Raw genomic sequence first — 17,701 nt, forward strand, 5'->3', positions numbered from 1 at the left:
ACCCTACATTTTCCCACTCCTATTGCCTCAAGAGTTGTCAGGGAGTCTTACTATCTATAAAGCATTGTTAACTGCACTGACAGTCCCTGAGGACATTAACTGACAGGCAATCAGAGTTATTTGAAAAGAAAATTATTTACTTTTGGGCAAAAGAAAACAATGTTGTTGGCTCATTATCTTTTTTGATATAACAACTTAGTAAAGTACAGTAACACTGCATTTATTTTGTTATCTCAGTGCAAAATGTGCACAATTGTTTAAGCCTACGAAACTTCAAAGAAACAATGAGATACATATGTGTATTCTGTGTTGTTTATTTATGTTTTTTAAGTTTACACCAGTAGTAATTTTGCAAAAAGAAAATGTTACAAAAGTTCAAATAAAAGACGTGCAGGATTAATTTAGGATTAACCTTAGGTTTAGGTTTCTTGCTAGTTCTGTATTTAGTTTTTCATTTACCATAAATGCTTTGTGAATATGACCCTAACCATAAAAAAACAGTGCAGAAAAGCATACTAATACTGGACTTGTTCTGCATTTTCTCTGGGTAGATAGTGCCGAAGTGTTCTTTTCAGAGTCCATTCAAGGAGTTTTTGCTTCAGCTTGAAAGCCAGGCTTCAATAGTTCCTTGGCTGTTGACAAATGTGTTGTGGTTTTCCAAGTTTCTCTCCACCGCCAATACTAGCTAACCCTATGAGTGAAATAAGTGACCTCCTTGTCTGTAGCTTATCGTATCTCTAGGGCACTCTTAGATACAATAATACCAGAATTCAATCTCATGACCATTTAATACAGAAGGTTAAAATGTTAGCATATCAGAAACCGAGCTTCTGAAATGTGCCCATACTGAGGCAGTCGGGCCTTGTTTGGACCCCATCAATATTCAAATATAATTTATGGTGGTATACAGTAATCTTAACTGTGTAGTTGTCTGAAAAGCTGGACCCTATTCACAAATAATGATACAGTCAATTACTTAAAGCATGTTTTTGTTAGGTCTGATTTGATTAATTAAATAAAGCTTTGTATATGTGACATTTGTCTTCATTGCTGTTGTTAAGGAAAAAAACAACAACAACGCAGAACAGCTTCATGGTTATTGGACTTTATTTAATCTACTGATACAGACTTTAAAACAACATTCTTTAAGTAATCATGTTAAAGCATTGTGAATAAGGACCACAGCTGATGTGCTACCTTATCTGACGTGCAGTATACAAGGCAAAGAGCGGTTGATCTTATCTAGAGCAGTGACTTAAAATTAGAGTTTTTAAGGGTAATGGTGACACTTGTTTAAATAGATAAAAATCTCAGAAGACAACTATAGGTTTGCATACACTATATTCACAAGCAGTATCACCAGAGGGTTGCATAATGGTTTGCATAACTCCTCTGCATGCAGCTTAGGCAAATACAGCTGGATCACAAGGTGCATTTGATGGGAGTTTTTGTCTGTATCTGCAAACACTGATTTCTGATATCAGTCACAAGTTTTTCTTCTGACCACTTAGTAGTTCCTTCATTTGCCATTCTTTAGGTAAGTATGATCACTTTATCTGAGATGTTCTTCAGAGTCAATATCTCCAACCTTCAAAAACAAGGGGCCATATTTTCAGAATGTTTCTTGCAGTCTTAAATTAACTATTCTTTTAAAAGAGGTACAGTAAAACACTTTAAGAGTAATTTTACAAAAGTCGAATAAAATAAACCACAGTCATGTAATACAGGTTCTCTTAAGGACTCTCAAGGTATTGGTTTCTCATTTTGTAACAGTAATATGATTTTTTTCTCCTTTCTAAAAATAGGAGTTAATTGAAGACTGGAGGAATCACTTAAAAAAAGGGGGCCCAAGGGGTCAAAATGTTATAATACCTCTGTCATATAGATAGATAGATAGATAGATAGATAGGAGGCTGTGTGGTCCAGTGGTTAAAGAAAAGGGCGTGTAACCAGGAGGTCCCCGGTTCAAATCCCACCTCAGCCACTGACTCATTGTGTGACCCTGAGCAAGTCACTTAACCTCCTTGTGTTCCGTCTTTCGGGTGAGGCGTTGTTGTAAGTGACTCTGCAGCTGATGCATAGTTCACACACCCTAGTCTCTGTAAGTCACCTTGGATAAAGGCGTCTGCTAAATAAACTAATTATATATATATATATATATATATATATATATATATATATATATATATATATATATATATATATATATATAGTGAAAGATTACATTTTTACCCCTTGGGCCTGATTTATTTATTTTTTAAGTGTGATTCCTCCAGTCTTCAATTAACTCCTGCTTAATGTGTAACTTTAATGGTTATTGAGATAAACCTTTGGCTTCAGGCATTTACTTATGAACTCCAACACTTGTGAATTTTTGGCTGAACCACCACCTTTGAGCCACTTGGCACTGAATATAGTATAGTATAGTATTGTATAGTACAGTAGACCAAATAGCATCAGTGCGTCAATTAAGTTATACTCACATCACAGTATAACTCGACGATGTGACGAAAAAAGAAGAAGAGGACTGCTCTTAAAGTCAATGCAGTATGGTTCAGGTGTGGATTAAACATTCTAGACCAATGTACATGTATTTAAATGATGCTACCAATACATGATGGTAATTGGGCAAAGTACATTAAGAAATAAGTAAAAAAGTGGTAAATGTGTATTTTAATGCGTGTAATAATGAAGCAGGGTCACAGATCACCTAACCCAGGATTGGAGAGAGGTCTTGGGATGAGTCACAATTTGGGTGCCGTGATATATATATGTGTTCCATGAATGGAGTGCCTTACTCTGGCAACTTCCTGCTGTTATTGTTGTTGGCTGTTATGCTAATAAAGATGGCCACTGGCCAATCATAGGAATGCTGCTTGGGGTATGAGCTGTGAATGACAGCATTTTTTAAAGGTCTGAGTGAGAGGCTAAGACTTGGAGAGAAATAAAATTAGCTGCTCTTCCAATTTGGATTCTATCCATGTAAGGCGTGGTAAAAGGGCTCCTCCCCCGTTTGCATTGGAGACGGCAGAGGCTCTTCTCTCTCAGGCACTAGGGCAGGCAGCACCTCCCTCTGACACTCGGGCAGGCAGCACCTTACTCTCTGGCGCTGAAGATGGCACAGGCTCTTTTCCATGCCTCCAGGAACGGCCTCTCCTCCCCTTTCATTTTGCGGCAGGCAGTTTGGTCTTCTTCAGCCTTTGTGCACCCTCCCCTTGCAAGGATAACGGCACTGAGTCTTTTTCTATAATGTTTAATGAGATTGGAGAACACATTGGGAGGGATCTTAGACCATTCCTCCATACAGAATCTTTCCAGATCCTTGATATCCTTCAGTCTGCGCTTATGGACTGCCCTTTTCAATTGAAACCACAGGTTTTCAATGGGGTTCAAGTCCAGAGACTGAGATGGCCATTGCAAAATGTTGATTTTGTGGTCAATTAACCATTTCTTTGTGGATTTTGATGTGTGCTTGGGGTCATTGTCTTGCTGGAAGATCCACTTGCGGCCAAGTTTCAGCCTCCTGGCAGAGGCAACCAGGTTTTTGGCTAAAATGTCCTGGTACTGGGTAGAGTTCATGATGCCGTTGACCTTAACAAGGGCACCAGGACCAGTGGAAGGCACCAATCTTGGTCTTTGAGGCCACCAAGGAGGTCCTCCAGTCCTGACACCACATGTGACAGGATAGCATCACGGCACAGGCTAGCTACCGGCAGGAATTAGACCTCAGAGAGAGAAAGCTGCAGTTTAAGCACGTATTTATTAAACACAAAAACAAACCAAACACACACACTATTCACAGCAGCAGGGCTTCTGCCATGTCATAGGCATCACTAGCCACTTTCAATCTTTTTTGTACACACAGGATAAATTCATAGGCATCCAGACAAGGCCAGTCTAAACTCTTGATCCTCAGAGAGGACATTGATATGTCTATTAGCGATTAGACCGCTCAATTGCAGCCCATTTAAAAACCATGAAAACACATTTTTGCTGTTTTTCTGACTGAAGACTGACCGTACTGTGAGACCCCCAAAGGGTTTGTTTGAGTATAGAGTAAAACAGTACAGGCCATCTGACAGTCATGACAAATGGGAATGTATACAGCCTTGCCTATTAATCAATTTGCTTTAGGTTGACACAATTGAAACTATTTAAATGTAATTTTTTATGGGATCTCAGTTCCACATGTTGTAAACCAAAAGTGAATTCCCAATAGAGGTGATGAAATACCTTGAAAATTCAAAGCCTCTTTGACCGTGCTAAGTAATGGGAGTATGTATTTAAGTTGGCATCAGATCCTCTGGATATCAGAAACTCTTGAGTTCACCTGATTTTTCCATCCTTGGATTAGGAGAATACATCAGCTTTATTTTTCCAGTACACCAAAATTATGTTCTAATGCACTAGGTCTCACTTGATATACTCCACATTGCCAAGTGGAGAAATAAATTGTCTAACACTTAAACTTGTAAAGACACCTACTTTATCAAATCCTTTTACAGAGGGTTTTGATTTAGGGGAACTCCTAATGGGCATCTTGCTCAAACCGTTTTAGACGTCCCAGGACACCATATCCATCTTTGCAGTCTGCACTTGGGCTTCCTCCTCTTCCATCAGAATTACTTCAAACAGCTCTCCATTAACTCATGACAGCATTACCCCTCTCTGTTTCTGCTGTATCGTCCTTGTACTGTATGTTCTAAATTCAGAGGAAAGAAGTGTAAATTAAAGATGTTTTTAATGTTATTGAATGTTATATATATATGTGTGTGTATGTGTGTGTGTGTGTGTGTGTGTGTGTGTATATATATATATATATATATATATATATATATATATATATATATATATATATATATATATATATATATATATATATATATATATATATATATATACAGTGCCTTGTCAAGGGGAGTAGCCTAAAAGTCACATGCGAGACACATGCATTACCTATTAAATGTTACCTCAGGTTCACTGTACAAATAAAATGTGAATTCATACAATTTGTTTGAGAAAAAAATATATTTTAATTGCCGTTCTGGTACTTTCAGATTTTGGACTACACCACAGCACACAACAGTATTGCACCATGTGAGTATGTACATTTACAGGTTAGAAAATAGTAAAATATTATTTTAAAATATTATTAAACCGTCTTGATCATAAATATTGACATTGTCATCCAGTGCCATATTTAGCACCATGTGCAAAGGCAAAGTTAATCTGTATCTAAAACCAGGGGATATAAAATAGTGTATATATATATATATATATATATATATATATATATATATATATATATATATATATATACAGTGCCTTGCGAAAGTATTCGGCCCCCTTGAACTTTGCGACCTTTTGCCACATTTCAGGCTTCAAACATAAAGATATGAAACTGTAATTTTTTGTGAAGAATCAACAACAAGTGGGACACAATCATGAAGTGGAACGAAATTTATTGGATATTTCAAACTTTTTTAACAAATAAAAAACTGAAAAATTGGGCGTGCAAAATTATTCAGCCCCTTTACTTTCAGTGCAGCAAACTCTCTCCAGAAGTTCAGTGAGGATCTCTGAATGATCCAATGTTGACCTAAATGACTAATGATGATAAATAGAATCCAACTGTGTGTAATCAAGTCTCCGTATAAATGCACCTGCACTGTGATAGTCTCAGAGGTCCGTTTAAAGCGCAGAGAGCATCATGAAGAACAAGGAACACACCAGGCAGGTCCGAGATACTGTTGTGGAGAAGTTTAAAGCCGGATTTGGATACAAAAAGATTTCCCAAGCTTTAAACATCCCAAGGAGCACTGTGCAAGCGATAATATTGAAATGGAAGGAGTATCAGACCACTGCAAATCTACCAAGACCTGGCCGTCCCTCTAAACTTTCAGCTCATACAAGGAGAAGACTGATCAGAGATGCAGCCAAGAGGCCCATGATCACTCTGGACGAACTGCAGAGATCTACAGCTGAGGTGGGAGACTCTGTCCATAGGACAACAATCAGTCGTATACTGCACAAATCTGGCCTTTATGGAAGAGTGGCAAGAAGAAAGCCATTTCTTAAAGATATCCATAAAAAGTGTCGTTTACAGTTTGCCACAAGCCACCTGGGAGACACACCAAACATGTGGAAGAAGGTGCTCTGGTCAGATGAAACCAAAATCGAACTTTTTGGCAACAATGCAAAACGTTATGTTTGGTGTAAAAGCAACACAGCTCATCACCCTGAACACACCATCCCCACTGTCAAACATGGTGGTGGCAGCATCATGGTTTGGGCCTGCTTTTCTTCAGCAGGGACAGGGAAGATGGTTAAAATTGATGGGAAGATGGATGGAGCCAAATACAGGACCATTCTGGAAGAAAACCTGATGGAGTCTGCAAAAGACCTGAGACTGGGACGGAGATTTGTCTTCCAACAAGACAATGATCCAAAACATAAAGCAAAATCTACAATGGAATGGTTCACAAATAAACATATCCAGGTGTTAGAATGGCCAAGTCAAAGTCCAGACCTGAATCCAATCGAGAATCTGTGGAAAGAACTGAAAACTGCTGTTCACAAATGCTCTCCATCCAACCTCACTGAGCTCGAGCTGTTTTGCAAGGAGGAATGGGCAAAAATTTCAGTCTCTCGATGTGCAAAACTGATAGAGACATACCCCAAGCGACTTACAGCTGTAATCGCAGCAAAAGGTGGCACTACAAAGTATTAACTCAATGTTTGAAGCCTGAAATGTGGCAAAAGGTCGCAAAGTTCAAGGGGGCCGAATACTTTCGCAAGGCACTGTATATAGTATATTGTATTTTAATGTTTGAAAAACACCAAGTCACCTTGGATAAAGGCGTCTGCCAAATAACTAAATAATAATTATATGTTCCATTTCCTATGTATCTTACTATTACATTTCTATTAAAATCTACTATCATTTAAAATGATACATTATTACATTTATTTCTCTATTCCCTGACATCAAATCTCTATTTGTAACAGATGGGAAAATGTAAGTTTTGTTACTTATTATCAAGCTGCGCAGACAAGGTCCCCCAAGGTGAAGTGGTAGGTCAAACACAGCCTAAGATGAGGATGAGGAGAAGGATTTTAAAGATGATGACCAATGGGACGACTAATGTATTTCCTGCCTATAGCGTTAAAATGTTTTCTGTCTTTCCAAATCTTATTAAAATTATAATGTAAATGTTCTATCAATTTGCTATTTATTTTTGTTGCCTTTTGTTTGTTTTTTAATCTGTGCAACACCTATTTAGCCCCATCATTTCCAATGTAAAGTTACACAAATGTTGAGGCTGTTACATCCCAGGTGGGACACTGCTGCTGTACCCTTGAACAAGGTATCCAGATTGCTCCAGTAAAAACCCAGCTGTATAAAAGGTTACCAGAATTTGTATGTGAAAATAATTAATTGTACTCCTGTAAGTCGCTTTGGATAAAAGCGTCAGCCAAATAAATACATTCTTATTATCATTATAATGTAATATAACGTCTTATTTTGTGGAAAAACGCTATATTAGTAGTTATCATAGATCTAGAACCTTTTTTATAGTTATGGAAGTTATACTTTATTGCAAATTATTATTCATGCCAATTCAAAAAACTCGTCAATCATGAGGTTAGCGTTGAAATAATCTGGTGTATTCGTGTATGTATAGTAGGTATTTATTTATTGTGTTTATTAATATGACAATATCAAAAAGCCTGCTGAAAAAAATCAGTCTGCTAAGCTGTTCGTTAGCTGTCTTCTGACCTCCTCTATTACCACCCTTCATCCTGGGTTTTTATTTAACGATCAAAACACATTTGTAAATCAGTATTTTCATGAAATGTGTGGTTTGAATGCATTGTAGCGCCGCGTCAAATGAGACTGAGAATTGTGACTTTGTGTGTTCTGTACTGAACTTGCGGAGGGGGATTATCACTTATTTTATTGCTGCCTGTGTATGAGCTGCTACGTGTTGCTTTCTTTCGTGTGTGTGTTTCTGCCTGCCCTTGTTGTGTGTGTGCATCGCCCTCTGCGGTGGTGAGGATAAGCTTATATGAAGCGCAGCCTACGCGCTGCATGTGGTTGTTGGCGGGAGTGTAATTCAAATAGTTAAATCCATTTTTTTGAAAGAGCAAATATTAAATGGCACTTATTAGTGCCAAAGATATATCCTGGTAACGGCTTCATTTCCACCGCTAAGAACCCACTACACGCTTGCGCTACAGTATTACTGGAACAAGTCTAAACAACAATATTCTATGAGGCGCCGTTATGGACATAATTCAAACTGACACCTCATACACTACACACTGAAATTGCATGCGGTACACACTGAAATCTCATACACTACATGGTGAAATCGCATACACTACATAGTGAAATCTCATATACTACACAGTGAAATCTCATACACTACATACTGAAAATTCAAACGAGGTAAGTGACGTCACATCATAAAATACTCCCGCGTCAGGCAACGGAGTTCATTTCAGTTTCACAGGTTGTCAGAATGGAGGGATTGAGGTGTACAGCGGCAGAGCTAACAGAACACATTTTAACTAGACCTGGAATCATAAATACTCTTTCAAATGCACTTGATCAAAGGGCATCAGCTGAAGCACACCCTGTACATACCACTGTCAATTCAGAAATTAACAGTTTGTTTCATTGGGAGAAGGGGTTGTAGCATTCTGTGGCCCGTGGTCAGGACCACTCGGACCACTCAGTCACAGTGGTCCGGACCACTCCAGCTGTCCCTGTTATGTTATAATTTCACAGTTTCCTTTTCATTTTCTTTATTGGCAGTTATGTTATTTTCCAAATACGTATCTTTCAGTAATACATGCCAGTGTTTAAGTTTATAATAATGTGCTTGGGACCCGTTACCATTATCATGTGTATTTAGAAAATGGATTTTACACTTCCAGAAACGTTATCCTTTATATAAGGTAAATATTTTCTTGTTTTAAAACTTGCCGATATAATATATAGCCTACATATGCATTATGATAGCCTTAACTACAAAATTCACAATGACAATAATAAAACAAACATGCTGTAGCAGGTTCATAGAGATTTAGTTGTTGTAGATATATTGTTTTTAAATGTCTTACGATGTTTTTCTATGTGTTGTTTAAAGTTATGTTGACGTTGAATAGTACTTTTACACTTTTGACAATGCCAGTGGCTTCTGTTTACTTTTAAATAACTTTTCATTTCAGCACAATAACAGGTAATGATGCACTTGTCTGTGGAAATAAACAATAATAATATATACTACTACTAATAATAATCTTGATTTTATCTCCTATTTTGTCATACTTGTACTTGCTAGAACCAAAGTAATTGTATTTTATCTTGCTCTTAATTGTATTATTACTTGTACTGTGATTCTTGAAATGTATTTTTGTTTACGACTGTAAGTCGCCCTGGATAAGGGCGTCTGCTAAGAAAGAAAGAAATAAATAAATAAATAAATAATAATAATAATAATAATAGCGCCTTTCATAACCAGATATCTCAAAGCGCTTCACAAATAAGGGAAAAACAGATAAAATAACACTAAAACAACCATGACATATACAAAGTGATCTGCAAAATACTAACACAATTAGAAATAAAGAATATAATAACAGCAGAAAAAAGGCAATTTAAATAAGTGGCTTTTTAGGCAAGATTCAAAAACAGACAGCAGCTCATAATCTCTGATCTCAATAGGAAGTGTTTCTATTTCTACACCTAGGTGCATAGAACAATGTTACATGAGAAAAAAGTTTGCAAATTCGAAAGGATTGTATAATGGTTATTAACCAAAGATATTGATTGAAATAAGAATAACATGTTTAAAGCGTTGCGAGTTTACTAAATTAATAATCACAGTGTATCTTCTTCCAATTATTTAGAAACAAAAACGACACAAACACAATGTCTTTTGTGAGTGATTACGTCACCTACCAGCCCTACTGCTGCCTATCCCCGTGCACGTTACAATATATATATATATATATATATATATATATATATATATATATATATATATATATATATATATGTGTGTGTGTGTGTGTGTGTGTGTGTGTGTGTGTATGTATATATAAAGACGTGTAAATAAAATATGTCAGCATTGTCTATTAGTAAATGTCTGTTTTGCACTGTATTTGTGTCATTTTTGTTTCTTAATGTTAAATAATTGGAAGAAGATACACTGTGAGTGGTCCGGACCACTGTGACTGAGTGGTCCGGACCACGGGCCACAGAATGCTACAACCCCTTCTCCCAATGAAACAAACTGTTAATTTCTGAATTGACAGTGGTATGTACAGGGTGTGCTTCAGCTGATGCCCTTTGATCAAGTGCATTTGAAAGAGTATTTATGATTCCAGGTCTAGTTAAAATGTGTTCTGTTAGCTCTGCCGCTGTACACCTCAATCCCTCCATTCTGACAACCTTTGAAACTGAAATGAACTCCGTTGCCTACGCGGGAGTATTTTATGATGTGACGTCACTGACCTTGTTTGAATTTTCACCATGTAGTGTATGAGATTTCACCATGTAGTGAATGAGATTTCACTATGTAGTGTATGCGATTTCACTGTGTAGTGTATGCGATTTCACTGTGTAGTGTATGAGGTTTCAAGATTTCAGTATGTAGTGTATGCGATTTCACCATGTAGTGAATGAGATTTCACTATGTAGTGTATGCGATTTCACTGTGTAGTGTATGCGATTTCACTGTGTAGTGTATGAGGTTTCAAGATTTCAGTATGTAGTGTATGCGATTTCACCATGTAGTGAATGAGATTTCACTATGTAGTGTATGCGATTTCACTGTGTAGTGTATGCGATTTCACTGTGTAGTGTATGAGGTTTCAAGATTTCAGTATGTAGTGTATGCGATTTCACCATGTAGTGTATGAGATTTCAGTGTGTACCGCATGCGATTTCACCATGTAGTGTATGAGGTGTCAGTTTGAATTATGTCCCTAACGGCGCCTCATACTACTCTATCTCTATTTATGGTCATACTCAAACTCATCAGAAGCGTTCTGTTTTCCTCACCACGTGATTAAGACGTGCTGATACCAGAGTCCAGTGTCATGTCTGCTCAGTCTATTTATTTATTTATTTATTTATTTATATTTATTTATTCCGTTTTGGTTGTTTTTTTACATTTTTATCCTGATCTGTAGAGGTCGCCACTCGCCAGTATATTTGTATTTTGTGTATGTACTAAAGCTATATCGTATCAGACCAAATAGCTTGCTGGTAATTTTCTGAAGTGGTTGTTCATATTAAAAAGAAATGTAGTTAAATAGAGCATAGTGACGTTAGCAAGCGGTTCGCAGTTCGCAGTTCCAGCACTTGTTTTAATCCAGCTCGCTGTTCCAGCCTGCAGTTCGCTATTCCAGTTTTCTATTCGCTATTCTAGCTTGCTATTTATTTTTACACCTTGCTTCGTTTTTACACCTTGCTATTGATTTCTACAGCTTGCTATTGATTTTTTTTTTGTGTTACCTTTTTTGCAAATAAAAAAACATTAATGTGGAGTTTTACCGCGGTTTGATGTTTGCTTTTTTTCTTCAATTTTCGAACTGCAGAGAAAAAAAAACTGAGAAATTAAAACAAACAATATTTTCAGTTTTCCAACTTCTGAAAACGGTGTATATATGCACTACCGGTCAAAAGTTTTAGAACACCCCCATTTTTCCAGTTTTTATTGAAATTTAAGCAGTTCAAGTCCAGTGAATAACCTGAAATGGTACAAAGGTAAGCGGTAAACTGCCAGAGGTTAAAAAAAAAAAGTTTAGGTTACCAAAAACTGAAAAATAATGTACATATCAGAGTTATACAAAAAGGCCTTTTTCAGGGAACAAGTAATGGGTTAACAACTTACAGCTGTTCTGCAGCAATGGAAGTAAATTAAGCCTTGAAAGTTGATGCTAACAATTCCTACAGGTGTCCCAACTTTTGTTGATTACTTACAAACCCTCTGTCTGTATAAAAGCAGTGTTGGAACAGACTGTGTTACTACACCCTCTTAAGCATTATTTGGACAGTATTGTACTGCAGGAAGTAGTATATTGCTCTCATAAAAAGAAAAAGGCAACTAACAAAGGAAGACAGACAGACCATTATAACCCTTAAAAGTGTAGGTCTTTCCTTTAGAGAAATTGCAAAGAAAGCCAAGGTGTCAGTGAGTACAGTTTCCTACACCATCAAAAGGCACTTGGAAACTGGAGGAAACTCTGACAGGAAGAGGTCTGGCAGACCCAAAGCCACAACAGAATCAGAAGACAAGTTTCTGAGAGTCAACAGCTTGCGTGATAGGCGGCTCACAGGACAACAGCTTCAAGCACAGCTTAACACTGGTCGAAGTAAGCAAGTCTCCGTTTCAACTGTGAAGAGAAGACTTCGAGCTGCAGGTTTGACAGGTCGAGTGGCAGTAAGAAAGCCATTACTAAGATGGCAAAATAAGAAAAAGAGGCTTGCCTGGGCCATGAAGCACTGCCAGTGGACTACTGAAGACTGGAAGAAGGTCTTATGGACCAATGAATCAAAATTTGAAATCTTCGGTTCATCACGAAGGGTTTTTGTACTCCGTCGAGTAGGCGAAAGGATGGTTCCTCGGTGTGTGACACCAACCGTCAAACATGGAGGAGGAAGCGTGATGGTCTGGGGCTCTTTTGCTGGATCCAGAGTCAGCGACTTGCACAGAGTGAGTGGCACCCTGAATCAAAACTGCTACCACAGCATTTTGTAGCGCCATGCAATACTCTCTGGTATACGCCTAGTTGGTCAGGGGTTCATCCTACAGCAAGATAATGACCCAAAACATACCTCCAGGCTATGTCAGAACTACCTTAAAAGAAAAGAACAAGACGGTAGGCTTCAAATCATGGAATGGCCAGCACAGTCTCCAGACTTAAACCCCATCGAGCTGGTTTGGGATGAACTGGACAGAAGGGTGAAAGCAAAGCAACCTACAAGTGCAACACATTTGTGGGAACTTCTGCAACAGTGTTGGGAAGAACTTTCCGAACAATATTTGATTTCCATTGTAGAAAGAATGCCACGAGTGTGTTCGGCTGTTATATCTGCAAAAGGTGGCTACTTTGATGAGTCAAAAATTTAGATTAAATTTTGTTAAACAAAACGATTCCATGATTTCTTTTTTATCTCCAATTGTTTATTTGTTCTATGCTTTAATTTCAGAGTACATTGAGACATTAAACTGCGTAAATTTCAATAAAAACTGGAAAAATTGAGGTGTTCTAAAACTTTTGACCGGTAGTATATATGTATACAGTACTGTGCAAAAGTTTTAGGCAGGTGTGAAAAAATGCTGTAAAGTAAGAATGCTTTCAAAAATAGACATGTTACTAGATTATATTTATCAATTAACTAAATGCAAAGTGAGTGAACAAAAGAAAAATCTAAATCAAATCCATATTTGGTGTGACCACCCTTTGCCTTCAAAACAGCATCAATTCTTCTAGGTACACTTGCACAAAGTCAGGGATTTTGTAGGCATATAGTCAGGTGTATGATTAAACAATTATACCAAACAGGTGCTAATGATCATCAATTCAATATGTAGGTTGAAACACAATCATTAACTGAAACAGAAACAGCTGTGTAGGAGGAATAAAACTGGGTGAGGAACAGCCAAACTCAGCTAACAAGGTGAGGTTGCTGAAGACAGTTTACTGTCAAAAGTCATACACCATGGCAAGACTGAGCACAGCAACAAGACACAAGGTAGTTATACTGCATCAGCAAGGTCTCTCCCAGGCAGAAATTTCAAGGCAGACAGGGGTTTCCAGATGTGCTGTCCAAGCTCTTTTGAAGATGCACAAAGAAACGGGCAAGGTTGAGGACCGTAGACGCAGTGGTCGGCCAAGGAAACGTACTGCAACAGATGAAAGACACATCATGCTTACTTCCCTTCGCAATCGGAAGATGTCCAGCAGTGCCATCAGCTCAGAATTGGCAGAAAACAGTGGGACCCTGGTACACCCATCTACTGTCCGGAGAAGTCTGGTCAGAAGTGGCCTTCATGGAAGACTTGCGGCCAAAAAGCCATACCTCCGACGTGGAAACAAGGCCAAGCGGCTCAACTATGCACGAAAACACAGGAACCGGGGTGCAGAAAAATGGCAGCAGGTGCTCTGGACTGATGAGTCAAAATGTGAAATATTTGGCTGTAGCAGAAGACAGTTTGTTCGCCGAAGGGCTGGAGAGCGGTACACGAATGAGTGTCTGCAGGCAACAGTGAAGCATGGTGGAGGTTCCTTGTAAGTTTGGGGCTGCATTTCTGAAAATGGAGTTGGGGATTTGGTCAGAATTAATGGTCTCCTCAATGCTGAGAAGTACAGGCAGATACTTATCCATCATGCAATACCATCAGGGAGGCATCTGATTGGCCCCAAATTTATTCTGCAGCATGACAACGACCCCAAACATACAGCGAAAGTCATTAAGAACTATCTTCAGCGTAAAGCAGAACAAGGAGTCCTGGAAGTGATTGTATGGCCCCCACAGAGCCCTGATCTCAACATCATCGAGTCTGTCTGGGATTACATGAAGAGAGAGAAGCAACTGAGGCTGCCTAAATCCACAGAAGAACTGTGGTTAGTTCTCCAAGATGTTTGGGCCAACCTACCTGCCGAGTTCCTTCAAAAACTGTGTGCAAGTGTACCTAGAAGAATTGATGCTGTTTTGAAGGCAAAGGGTGGTCACACCAAATATTGATTTGATGTAGATTTTTCTTCTGTTCACTCACTTTGCATTTTGTTAATTGATAAATATAAACTATTAACATGTCTATTTTTGAAAGCATTCTTACTTTACCGAATAGCCTATTTAAGGAAAAAAATACCGCTGTTTTTCACAATTCCGACGATTGACAAAATTTCGATTGTGGTTTGTTAGCGCCTCATTAACTAGTCATTTAGGAGTTCGAAGTGATAAACAAAAGTTTTAGTAATGTTTAAGGAGACTTTTTTCCGTAAAAATTTACCGACGGGTTTGGTCTGCCTAAAAAGCATATTACCCTAGCGTTCTACATCTGGTATTTTGTCCCCACAAACAAGGGTTTGTGCCGTTGCGCGCTCGTGTTGTAGCAGGTATGTGGGTAATGCTACCACTTTGGCTGTTATTAAAGGGCCAAACAACGCAGTTGCTGTCTGGAAAATTACTATTCCTATTTTATGTGTATATTTACTGCATTTACTTGTTTGAATGACTCGCCAAGCACTGATGTATGAAAATATGCCTAATTATGATTTTGGGTGATTTTATGCAACAGCAGGGTCTTTTCAAATACCGTAGCCAAATGAGAGATTTTTTTTTGTCATTCCCCGTGTCCTGTATCAAGTAACAGTTGCGTTACTTCATAAGGCAGTCAATTCTATAAATATTCTCTGCACTGACACCAGCGTTAAAAGAAATATGCGTTAAAATATTGGTGAATTTCCATCAGTGGGATTGCACTTAGCCTATGTGGCATGGACACCTTCTGATGAGGCTGCAGTGTGAATAGAAAGATGAGATGTATCTATTTTATATGAACGTTAATTAATGTATGAATAAAATATCATGAAGGTCTATATTTAAAAAAAAAAAAGTTACAAAAATTCCATTGTAACGCATTTATCACAGATGGTAAATCAGAAACGTGTTCATTCTATATAGACTCAATATCAAGCTTTTATAAATATTGTATTCACTTAAAAATCACCCTTAAATTAAACATGTTAATTCCAATGTTTAGAAGCCAATGCACAATTTTAAATAAATGGTACCCCAAACCAAGAAGAGCTCGTTTTCAGCCGGTTCGTGTAAAAACAAGGAATATCCCGCTAAGTACCCTTTGGAATCAGTTGAATCGCAGTTCATCGCTTTTGCTGATCTGTTTTCGTCGATTGTTTTCCTGGGAGGAAGGCAATCTACCTGTTAATATACATTTTGTTTTTACTGATTGAACGCTAAATTGACTGATGATTGTACCGATTTTCCGACAAAGTGCAAAAAAAAAAAAAAAAAAAAAAAGCTCGAAAAAATGTTTACCACAACACTGAAATTCCGACACTTCTGAGTATAACCTCAGTGCTCTAAAATTGATCATGGATATTTAATTTCTTGCTCATTTTGAAAGTAAACCAACTACGATCCCAAAGCCACAAAATGATTTTCTATGTAAGATATGGACTTTAATCTGATGTATTTATTGTACTAAGCAAAGTGTGAAGGAGTGAAAAAGCCTGCAACCTGCTCTCCACCACAATCACGTCAACCGGAGGCTGGAAACCATTGGAGACTCGCGAATGTTTACTTGTAGCACAGAATACAAACAGTTGTGAGCATAGATTCACAGAATACAAACAGTTGTGAGCATAGATTCACAGAATACAAACAGTTGTGAGCATAGATTCACAGAATACAAACAGTTGTGAGCATAGATTCACAGAATACAAACAGTTTTGAGCATAGATTCACAGAATACAAACAGTTGTGAGCATAGATTCACAGAATACAAACAGTTTTGAGCATAGATTCACAGAATACAAACAGTTGTGAGCATAGATTCACAGAATACAAACAGTTGTGAGCATAGATTCACAGAATACAAACAGTTGTGAGCATAGATTCACAGAATACAAACAGTTGTGAGCATAGATTCACAGAATACAAACAGTTGTGAGCATAGATTCACAGAATACAAATATCTGCAGGCAAACCGCTTCAGGCACAGTGGTACAAACTATATAGTCTCTCTTTCCTCTCCTCTAGCACTACTATTTGCCACCCTTATTTTCTGTGACACGCTGGCTTCCCCAGCATGTACGCTCTCTAAATGATTTTGTTAGTTACGAGGTTTGAACTGCTTAAATCACCGCTGACAAACTCAACACCTCTCTTTCTTTTTTATCCCACTAAACCACTGCGTTTATATATGCGGTACAACCCCACTAATACACAGTTATTATTATTTATTTCTTAGCAGACGCCCTTATCCAGGGCGACTTACAATTGTTACAAGATATCACATTATTTTTACATACAATTACCCATTTATACAGTTGGGTTTTTACTAAAGCAATCTAGGTAAAGTACCTTGCTGAAGGGTACAGCAGCAGTGTCCCCCACCTGGGACTGAACCCACGACCCTCCAGTCAAGAGTCCAGAGCCCTAACCACTATTCCACACTGCTGCCCGAGTTTACTGGTTACATTTTACTCGTTTTATATAAACACTCTACATATGTACTGTTATATATTTTGTACAAAATACATTACTGGTGGGGCTTGCCAAGCAAGAGTCCCCACTTTAAATCTTTGGCATACATACTTCTTCTTCTTCTTTGGCACGCTACTCCTCTTACACCGTTTAAGCTACAAACGCCGTTCAAACTTTAAAACGTGTAGACCGGTCTGGAATAGTGTGCTTGTATACAACTTTTTGATAAATTTTATACTTTTTAAACTATTAAGCTTTTTGTCCTTTTTTGTCCATCTTCCTTCACTTTAATGGGACTTTTTTCAACATTCTAAAGCTCCCCATTGTTTAAAAACTCCCAGACTTCCAACATTCTATTTACTGTAAACGATGTAACTTTTGACACAAATCAGCTACTTTGACCACTTTCCCAACAAGTAAGACAAAAAGTTAGAGCATATGGAATCT

Source organism: Acipenser ruthenus, chromosome 1 (assembly GCF_902713425.1).
Source record: "Acipenser ruthenus chromosome 1, fAciRut3.2 maternal haplotype, whole genome shotgun sequence".
NCBI lineage: Eukaryota > Metazoa > Chordata > Actinopteri > Acipenseriformes > Acipenseridae > Acipenser > Acipenser ruthenus.